This window comes from Heloderma suspectum, chromosome 2 (genome assembly GCF_057233095.1).
Source record: "Heloderma suspectum isolate Gila_16-S chromosome 2, 16-S_ref, whole genome shotgun sequence".
NCBI classification, from domain to species: Eukaryota; Metazoa; Chordata; class Lepidosauria; order Squamata; family Helodermatidae; genus Heloderma; species Heloderma suspectum.
In genome coordinates, this window is record NC_139459.1 from 34134101 (window position 1) to 34144667 (window position 10567).

Genomic DNA, 10567 nt, shown 5'->3' on the forward strand with positions numbered 1-10567 from the left:
GCATGGGCAAACACAAATGGCCATAACTTTTTTTAGTTTTTAAGATTCATACATGAAATTTGGGGAACTCTCAGCCCCCCTGGAGGGGACTCTATCTGCCACATTTCAGACAGTTTGCCCTAGTGAGTTTTTTGTGCTAGGCTTAGGTGAAATTTCATTTTTTTTCACAAAAAGTCTCAAAGCAAAGAGCTATAACTTTTCACATTTTCCATAGAAGCACTTGAAATCTGGGCCCCTCTCAGCCCCCCTGGAGCACATCCCACCTGCCTAATCTCAGACAGTTTGGCCCATTAGATTTTGTGCAAGGCACAGGTAAAATGTGCTGTTCTCAGAAACTCAAACCAAAGTTCATGAAGGGATAATCAAGTTAGGTGTTCAAGCGGTGAAGAGGCCACTATCCCTAAACTCTACTGTAGGTTTCTTTGAAGTGCAAATAACCCCTTTCCCATAGTTCTACTTTCCTATTCACAGGTAATAACCTCAGGGTCTCGTTGGCTGAATTTCCTGGGAAAACACTGGTTAGTAGGCAGGAAGCAAACAAAGACAGCAACCCTGCCAGGTGGGCACACTGACTGGAACAAAGATCAATGACAGTTGTCTGCTGGACTGAGAGAGGCAAGAAACAACACAGCACCCCTGCCAGGAGGGCACAGCAGCACTTCGCCCACCTCTGCCCTGCCAAGGCCCTGAAGATGCCTCATATTGGGCTTGCTTGCTTTGCAACACATAGTGTAGTATTATATCATTTAAATAATCGCTGTTAATGTGTGTACTCCTTTGCCCACTGTTTTGGAAATGTGGACTGAGTGTACTCCTTTGACACACACTGTTTGCTTGTCCACACAGCACAAGCGCGCATGCAGACACACACACACACAAGAAAAGCAAACACTAAACTACAAGCAAAGTGTGTGGGGGGACTAACTATAATCCTAATAGAAAAGGTTTTTATTTTTATGTTATTTTTATGGAGAAAAGAGATAAAAAATGGGAAGGAATACAGGAATTGAGAAGGGGAGGTGGAGGGGAGCCAATAACAAGGAAAGGAAAGTACTATATATATAGTCAGAATCAAAGTAAGGGCAAATTAATAGTTGAGGGAGAATTGAAAAGGTGTGCGGGGGAAGATAAGCAACTACAGTGAAATTTTCTGGATTTTTAAATGAACAAACAATGAGAACGATTGGTAAACCAATTACAGAATGGTGGAGTGGGGAGACACTAACACAGCCTGTCATAGCACCTGCTTTCTTCTCGGCTTCGTTCTGCCAAAGAGAGTAGAAAAGGTTAAGGCTTCCTCTGCTGTGCCTGGCAGAGACTGGCACAGTTGCTCCCAGTGCCCCCAGCAGAGGCAGGACAGGACTGGAGCAGTGAGAGAAATGCCATGGAGCTTCCCTCTCGGCTCCCATCCTGCCACCACTGCCACTGCCGCCACCGCCACCACCATCATTGCACGCAATGGCAGCTTGTCAGGGCAGCGGGAGGCTGTTCAATTATCAGATGGCTCGCGCACCCCAATGGATCGTCTTGCACCCCCCCCAGGGTGCATGCACCCCACTTTGGAGACCACTGCTCTAGCCAAATAACATTCAGACAGTCCTCTCCTCTCCAGTAACACCACCTCTCTCACAATGAGCAAATGGAGGCCGACTCACAGCAAAGCTCACTCCCCCACCCTCCTCCTCCTCCTCACTCCTTATCTTCTGCCCCTCCAGGTGGCCAGATCTCTCTCAAATTGATACATTTGGCACCTCCATGTCCTCTCCTCTTCCCTCTCCCCCTCCCCCCCACATAATCTTTCAGAAGTTGATACATTTTGGAGACAGCTTGACTGGGCTGCTCAAAAGGCATAAGAAGAGCTCCAAATATAGAAGGCAGACAGAGGCGCCTCGTAGGTGACCTGCTTCGGTTCGGGGTGCCCCGGTGCTGTTCTGATCTGCTTCGTAGCAAGACAAGGCACCTCTGAATCGGCCTGCTTCATCTCATTATTTGGGCTTCAGACCGAAGCGGTGCACAGCCCCAATTGTTAGCACTAGAAGCACCCTGTCACCTGGTGACATGTTCAGTAGTCAGCCTGCTGTCTAGATGCAAACTGTTGATGAGCAACTTCAAGGCCCTGCTCTCCATTTTTATGGTGGTATATCTTTAAACCAGATTTGGAGTGGATTACAGCTCTTCAGATTGAGAACACATTCGAACAGGGGATTGTCCTCTGTATAAGAGGACATGTGGCCACCTGCTGGTGTGCTAGAATGTTGGGTAGATGTTTGTTATTTTCTTGTGCCATGCTTCATTCATTCATTTATGGACCTCTTTTCCATAAGATTGTTCCCATAGTAGCTTACAGTATATCAAATGAATAATGATAAATATAAAATTCAAAACATAACACAATTAGGAATATCAGTAAGTGTCAATATACATAAACAATATTAATAAACCTCAGTTGTACTTAAAGCAGGGGTAGATGAACCACTGCCATCCAGATGTTTTTGACTACAACTCCCATAATCCCTGAGAATTGGCCATGTTATCTGGGGCTGATAGGAGTTGCAGTCCAAACCAACTGGGGTGCACCAGGTTAGACCAGGTTACCTGGGGGTAATCAGGTTAGACCAGGTTACCAGGTTACCAGGTTACCAGGTTACACTCTACACCTGTACTAAAGCAACCTTATACAAAAATGATACAATTAAATGCATACCCAAACCCATATCATTAAAAACCAAACCAGGAGAAATAATAAAGACTAACACAGAAACAGAATATGGTATATAAAAAAGTAAAATAGATATATTTTCTACTCTATGAAGGCACCATTTACCTATACACATTGTCTGGCAACTCAGCTGATGTCTCAGAAGAGGTCAGAGCAGTGCACATATATATGGTGTTTACCCTTTTTCTTCACAGCAACCCCAAGAAGAGAGGTTAGGCTGAGAGATAGTGACTAGCTCAAAGTTACCCAGTAAGCTTTGGTGGCTATTGAGATTTGGACCCAGGTGTCAGCCACTATGTCATGGAAGCTCCCTCCCTCCCTCCCTCCCTCCCACACCCACACCCACACCCACACCCAGAGAGGAAGAGAGAGAGAGATGTAGCTTGTAACATGAGAAACAACCATTTTGAATTTGAGTGGTAGTTCTGAGCAAAATGGCTGCTCACTTCAAATGATTTATCAGATGCTTTTGTTCCTGCATACAGATATTTTCCAAATCAGAGGTGGGGAACCTCTTTCAGCCCATGGGCCAAGTTCAATTTCAGAGAAGTTATTGGGAGCCACATTCCAGTGGTGGGCAGGGCAAAAGGGGTGGGGCCAAAACAACAGAAGTGCTAACCTATATTAGCTTAAAGCACTTACTGCCAGTTCCTAAGTCTCAGGAGAGGCATTTTAACTTTTTAGAATGAGAGAAAAATTGCACAAAAGCTGCAAAAATACTAAATTATCAGTTGTTGGGGGTTAGCAGGGATACATGACTGATTCACATACAGTCAGGGCCAGAAATAAGGATAACTGTTTTGGCAGTTGGCCTCTGTACACCACCACATTGAAGTTGAAAGGAAGGAAACACACCCAGATGGGAGCGAAGTCAGGACTTTCAGCTGTAATTCAAGGGGTTCGAAAAAAGTGGGGCACTAACCATTCAGGAAGGACAGCCAGTGGCATGCACACACACCCGTCGTCGGTGGCTCATAAGTAATGGAACAAACCAACATCATTTCAAACTGAAGGATCGCCTTTAGTACCTGGATGAAAATCCTTTGCAGTCAATGACTGCCTGAAGTCTGGAACCCATGGACATGACCAAAAGCTGAGTTTCCTCCCTCGAGATGCTTTGCCAGGCCTTTACTGCAGCTGCCCTCAGCTGCTGCTTGTTTGTGGGTCTTTCTGCCTTCAGTCTTGTCTTCAGGAAGTGAAAAGCATGCTCTATTGTGTTGAGATCAGGTGACTGACTTGGCCATTGAAGAACATCCCACTTCTTTGCCTTGAGAAACTCTTGGGTAGCTTTTGCTGTATGTTTTGGGTCATGATTCATCTGCAATATGAAGCGGCATCCTATCAGTTTGGCAGCATTCGGCTGAATCTGAGCAGAAAGTATAGCCCTATACACATCAGAATTCATCCTGCTGCTTTTATCAGCAGTCCGGTCATCAATAAACACCAGTGACCCAGTTCCATTGGCAGCCACACATGCCCAAGCCATAACACTGCCTCCACCAAGTTTGACAGATGATGTGGTACACTTTGGATCATGAGCTGTTCCTTTCCTTCTCCATACTTTTCCCATCATTCTGGTACAAGTTAATCTTGGTTTCATCAGTCCAAAGAATCTTATTCCAGAACTGGGTAGGCTTTTTTAGGTGTTTGCTGGCAAAGGCTAATCCAGCCTTTCTGTTCTTGAGCGTTACCAGTGGTTTGCACCTTGTTGTGAAGCCTCTGTATTTACATTCATAAAGCTGTCACTAGACTGTAGATGTTGACAATGACATGCCTACCTCCTCAAGAGCATTCTTGATCTGGCTAGATATTGTGAAAGGGTTCCTCTTCACCATGAGCAGAATTCTGCGGTCATCCACTTTAGTTGTCTTCTGTGGTCTTCCAGGCCTTTTGCTGTTGCTGAGCTTGCCGGTTCATTCCTTCTTTTTCAGGATGTTCCAAACTGTTGTATTGGCCACTCCAACTGTTTTTGCTATCTTCAGAACCACCTCCAGGCCTTTTATCTGCTGGACTGGTCATGGGGTACCCAGGAAACAGGCCACACCTGTCCATGCAGCTGCTTATCACTGTTATCAGCCATTCGTTCCATTGCTTATGAGCCACCAACTCATAATGGGTCAATGGGTGTGTGTGTGCATGCCACTGGCTGTCCTTCCTGAATGGTTAGTGCCCCACTTTTGTTGAACCCCTTGAATTACAGCTGAAAGTCCTGACTTCGCTCCCATCTGGGTGTGTTTCCTTCCTTTCAGCTTCAATGTGGTGGTGTACAGAGGCCAACTGCCAAAACAGTTATCCTTGTTCCAATATTTCTGGCCCTGACTGTATGTCAGCTGGCTGGGGATGTTGGGAGTTGCAGTCACATCTGGAAGCACCAGGTTGGGGAAGGCTGTCATACAGTATTTTTGCCATATATGATTGACTAATGTATATCTATTTACAAGATAACTTCATTCTTTCTTTAAAATCCTACTTGACAAAACAGTTGTCCTGTCCATCCCTGGGCACACATGTTCATCAACTTCACTGTCTACTTCATAGAATCATAGAAAAGTGGCATTGGAAGGGGCCTATAAGACCATTGAGTCCAACCCCCTGCTCAATGCAGGAATCCAAGTCAGCGCATCCCTGACAGGTGGCTGTCCAGACTTGTCTTGGATGCGTCCAGTGTGGGAGAGCTCACCACCCCCCTAAGTAATTCTTTCCATTGCTGTATTGGTCTAACAGTTGGCAAGTTTTTCCTGATGTTCAGCCAGAGTCTGGCTTCCTGTAATTTCAGCCCATTATTCCATAGTTGGTGCATCTGATGCTTCTGTTGCCTATGGAAGCTCTTGCTATAATGCATTATTATTATTATCTTTGAGGTGCTGCAAGTCTCTTTTGCTGAATTTTCTGCTTACTGGTTATTCTTCTAAAATCTCAATTCTCAGACCCAAGGGAACAGGTTCAAATGAGACTCCTCCCTACTCTCAGTCTCTCTCTCTCTCTCTCTCTGGCAGTTGGAGGAAGGAAAATGGCACCCCCTTTTCAAAATTGCTGTCTGAAGCAACACATTCGTGTTGTTGGCACCAAACTGACCTCAGCAACTCAGTGTTTGTTTAATGTATTGTCTGTAGTGAGTTAGTTGGGGGGCAAAACAGTAAGAGAGCAATCCTATGGTCCCTAGAAGAGCATCCCAGGGACCATAGGATGGCTCCCCCTCTGAGATCAGAGACAACGCCCTGACCTTGGAAGGGGGAGCTGGAGATCCAGCCCCCCTCCTCTGCCCCCTCACCACTGGCATGGAAAGAACTATGCCGGCTGCCTCTCTGAGGTCAGAAAATCAGCCTTGGAGAGGGGGAAAAAAGGGTGTTCCAGTGGGGTGAGAGTGGAAGGGAATGGAGAGGCCAGGTTACAATTTATCTCGAACCTCCTCCAGCCTCCTTCCCTCACCCTCTGAAGCACCCTTGCTAGATGGACTAAAAAGCCCATCTAGCAAAAACTGAAAGTTCGGAGGAGAGGGAGGCAAAGATCACCTCCATCACTTCTTTCAGCTTCAGCCCAGCAGGGTATGGGAATCTTAGAAACCTCGGAGTTCAGGGGTTTCAGAGTAGCAAGGGCGCAGCCCATAGGACTGCATCCTAAGTGTCTGTAACTCTTTCCCCCAAAGTTCTGCAGCATGCTCGGGTACGGCTTACTACAAAAATGAACTTCCATCTATTAGTTTTATAGAATGTTTCTTTTTTTCAATTCTCAGCTTGATGTCATTCATTCTAGAAAAAAATTAGTGGAACATGGCTTTACTTTGAGGCAACATTACCAAGCACTATAAGCACCTACAAACAAGTGCTATAAACTTTAAAAATAACAACCACCACCACCAAGAAAACTATAAGTTGATGATGGGTAGCGCTGAAGATGTTCCTCATCCAGGGCATCCTAGGGCCATCCCTGAACTCCCAGTGATGTGGCTACCCCCACAACAGAAATGTGGGTGTGGTACGTTCTTCTCTCTGTGTATAAGAAAGTGATAATTTAAGGTGAGGGCTTGGTAAACATTCTGAGAAAGTAAATTCCATGCAAGTCACATCAATGCCCCCACCCCAAATCTTTCCTGTAATAATATTCCCTATGTCTGTGCACAAAACTATCTCCAGCTTTTCCCAAATGAACCTCCCTGTCATGTTCTCCAGCACTGATCTGCACCCCTCTGGATCTAGGGATGTACGAAAGTCACTTACCGTTTCACAGATCTGCTTTACGGGGGGGGGAGGTGCTCCGTCCCTCCCCCCGGAATCCTTGATGGGGGGGGAGGCACTCCGTCCCTCCCACCGGAGTCCTGCCCAGCCGGCTCCGCTCCGCGGGCATTCCGCAGAGCCGCTGGCCGGCTCTGCCTGTAGCCAGACATCTGGCCGCTGGGCAGCAGGGACACAAATGGCGGCGGCCGTAGCCATTTTTAATTTAAATATTTACGTAGCCTATCACGGCAAAGTAAAAAAAAAAATGCGTATGCAAATGGCAGTGGCTACGGAGGCTGCCATTTGCGTTCGCTATTTTTCACCATTCTAGCCTATGTAAATATTTATACATAGCGAAAAATAGTGAACGTAAATGGCGGCCGCCATAGCCGCTGCCATATGTGTACGCTGCACCTGGCTGTGGCCAGCCAGGAGACCAGCCGCTGCCGCCGCCCCTGCTGCCGCCGCCCCACTGCCCCCGCCGCTGCATCCACCACCAGGTAGGTCCATCCTGGGAGGATTCCGCGGGGTGGCGGGGGGGGGGAGGGAGGCCGTTCCGCCACGGACTCCAGGGGGCCAGGTACTAAAGAATCTGGCCTCACTGGAGTCTGTGGCGGAATTCTCCACCATCCCTAACCTTTTCTTGCCATACCTGCCACAGTGATCTGTCCAGGGTCCTGACAGATCCTGCCTGGTCTGAATTTGCCATCATGCTTAGCCAGACTTGACTCTGCTTTGTCCTCCTAGTAAGTGCAGTTGATTCAGATTGGGTCTCCATGGGAACTTTGAGCTGCGTTAGACAGGACTCTCCTTAGGGCTGATGTTGGCATCCTTGACTGAGACCTGAACTTTCCAGAAAGGCCTATTGCACTCTCCAGAGACCCTTGTTTCTGCTCCTTGCCACTGTGGCCACTCTCTCACTCATCCACCTGCTCGGGCAGGTGAGGAACAGGCACCACCTATTCACTTGCTTCATCTTTTCCTCTAGGGATGATGAGGATTAAACTCACCAGATCCAATCTCCACTGATTGTCTAGCAAACAAACTGGCTGACGTAGCTGCTGTCTGTCATCAGTACTTGCTTGCTTTGTTAGTGGCTTGCTGGGAATGTGTGCAACAGTTGCGAGGAGGAGCTGCTCCAGGTGGCAGCAGTGCAAAGGGATGGGGAAGCACCAATGGTGTCTTGACAAAGGCTCCTCTCAAGCCTGCAGCTGACCCTAAACCATCCCATTGTAAGCTACTTTGAGCAGCTTTTAGCTGGAAATGTTTGGGGAAAGAAACCCCAAACAAATGTGAGCAGAAGAGGTACTGTTGGAAAGCTGAGAGGGAGGAGAAAGACATATTTTGGGAGCCTGTGATCATAGAATCATAGAATAGCAGGGTTGGAAGAGGCCTATAAGACTGTTGAGTCCAAGCCCTTGCTCAATGCAATAATCCAAGTCAGAGCATCCCCGAGAGATGGCTGCCCAGCTTCATCTTGAACGCCTCCAGTGTGGGAGAGCCCACCACCTCCCTAGGGAATTGGTTCCACTGTCGTATTGCTCTAAGAGTCAGGAAGTTTTTCCTGATGTTCAGCTGGAATCTGGCTTCCTGTAACTTGAGCCCATTATTCTGTGTCCTGCATTCTGGGATGATCAAGTAGAGATCCTGGCCTTCCTGTCTGTGACAGCCTTTCAAGTACTTGAAGAGCGCTATCCTATCTCCCCTCAGTCTTCTTGTCTCAAGGCTAAACATGCCCAGTTCTTTCAGCCTCTCTTCAAAGGGCTTTGTTTCCAGTCCCCTGATCATCTTTGTTGCCCTCCTCTGATCTTTTGCCAGGAAGACAAGGGCTTTGTCAGGCAGAGTTAATGACTGCTGTGACATCAGCAGCCAATTGCCCAATCCCATTGCTCTCCCCTCTTTGAATGTTTGAAAACTCCAGGCTGGTAATGTCAAGTGGTGGGAAATGGGGCAGAGCCAGCTAAGATGAGGGAAGCTAGGCTAGTGTTGGCACTTGGCCATGCAGTCAGCTATCTTTATGGCCACATTTCCATGCACATTCCCATCATTTTGTGGGCATCTGATTAGTCTTTGAAGTAGTCGATAAACAAGCCATGGAAAATGGATTGCAGCCAATGGGATGTGTCCAGCAGGATGACTCAGGACATGGATTTTAGAAACAGTGTTGCAAAGTAAATATAATAGCTTGTGAGTGAGACACATCTCTGAGTTGTGTCTGCATCACTTGGGAGTAGTAAGACACATGTCTGAATTTACCCTGGCCCATTGACTTCAGTTTTAAAAAGTCTCTGCCAAAAATGAAGACCTTTCTGAGAGCTATTAAGTTACACCATGAACTGATCACATTTCTAATTTCTTTTTCTTTTTAATGTAGAGCATTAAAATCATTTTGGGATATTAGGGCCTAAGGAATTAGCCACTTATGGTTTCCCTGCATGCAGACATGTCATGCAAGGTCTTCTGATCAGCAGCTTTTAACCTTTTAAAAGATGGGTTGCATCATTTTGAAATGGGCGAGTTTGCTCTTTTCAGCTCATCTGGCACATTCTGCTCAACAGAATTGACAAAACATATGACAAGGAACAACACAATAGCAAGGCCACTGCCATTTTCATTAAACGGACAGTACTTTGGTAACTGTCAAATGCTAGTAAATGTTAATTTACTGTAAGACACACAGCACCATAGATAAGAAATTGCTGTCTGCTCAATGACTCAAAGAATTAATTTAGTTTGATCACCAGCTCATTTGTAGGAGATGGAGGAAGAATCAGGTTTTTGCTTCTTCCATCTTAGTCTTTCTTTTCTTTTCTTTTCTTTTCTTTCCTTTTCATTTTCCAGTTGTGGTGTCATCTCCTGCTCAATGTAGGAATCCAAGTCAAAGCATCCCCGACAGATGGCTGTCCAGCCTCATCTTGAATGCCTCCAGTGTGGGAGAGCCCACCACCTCCCTAGGGAATTGGTTCCATTGTCATATTGCTCTAACAGTCAGAACGTTTTTTCTTATATTCAGACGGAATCTGGCTTCCTGTAACTTGAGCCCATGATTCCGTATCCTGCACTCAGGGATGATCAAGAAGAGATCCTGGCCTTCCTCTCTGGGACAGCCTTTCAAGTACTTGAAGAGCGCTATCATATCTCCCTTCAGTCTTCTCTTCTCAAGGCTAAACATGCCAAGTTCTTTCAGTCTCTCTTCAGAGGGCTTTGTTTCCAGTTCCCGATCATCTTTGTTGCCCTCCTCTGAACCCTCTCCAGCTGGTCTGCATCCTTCCTAAAGTGTGGTGCCCAGAACTGGACACAGTACTCCAGATGAGACCTAACCAGTGCTGAGTATTGGGGAACTAATACTTCCAAGATTTACAAGCTATGCTTCTATGAATGCAGCCCAAAATAGCATTTGCCTTTTTTGCAGCCACATCACATTATTGGCTCATCTTCAGCTTGTGATCTATAACAATTCCAAGATCCTTCTTGCTTGTAGTGTTGTTGAGCCAAGTATCGCCCATCTTGTAACTGTAACTGCATTTGGTTTCTTTTTCCTAGGTGCAGAACTTGGCATTTCTCCCTATTAAATGTCATTCTGTTGTTTTCTGCCCAGTGCTCCAGTCTATCAAGATCACTTTGAATTTTGTTC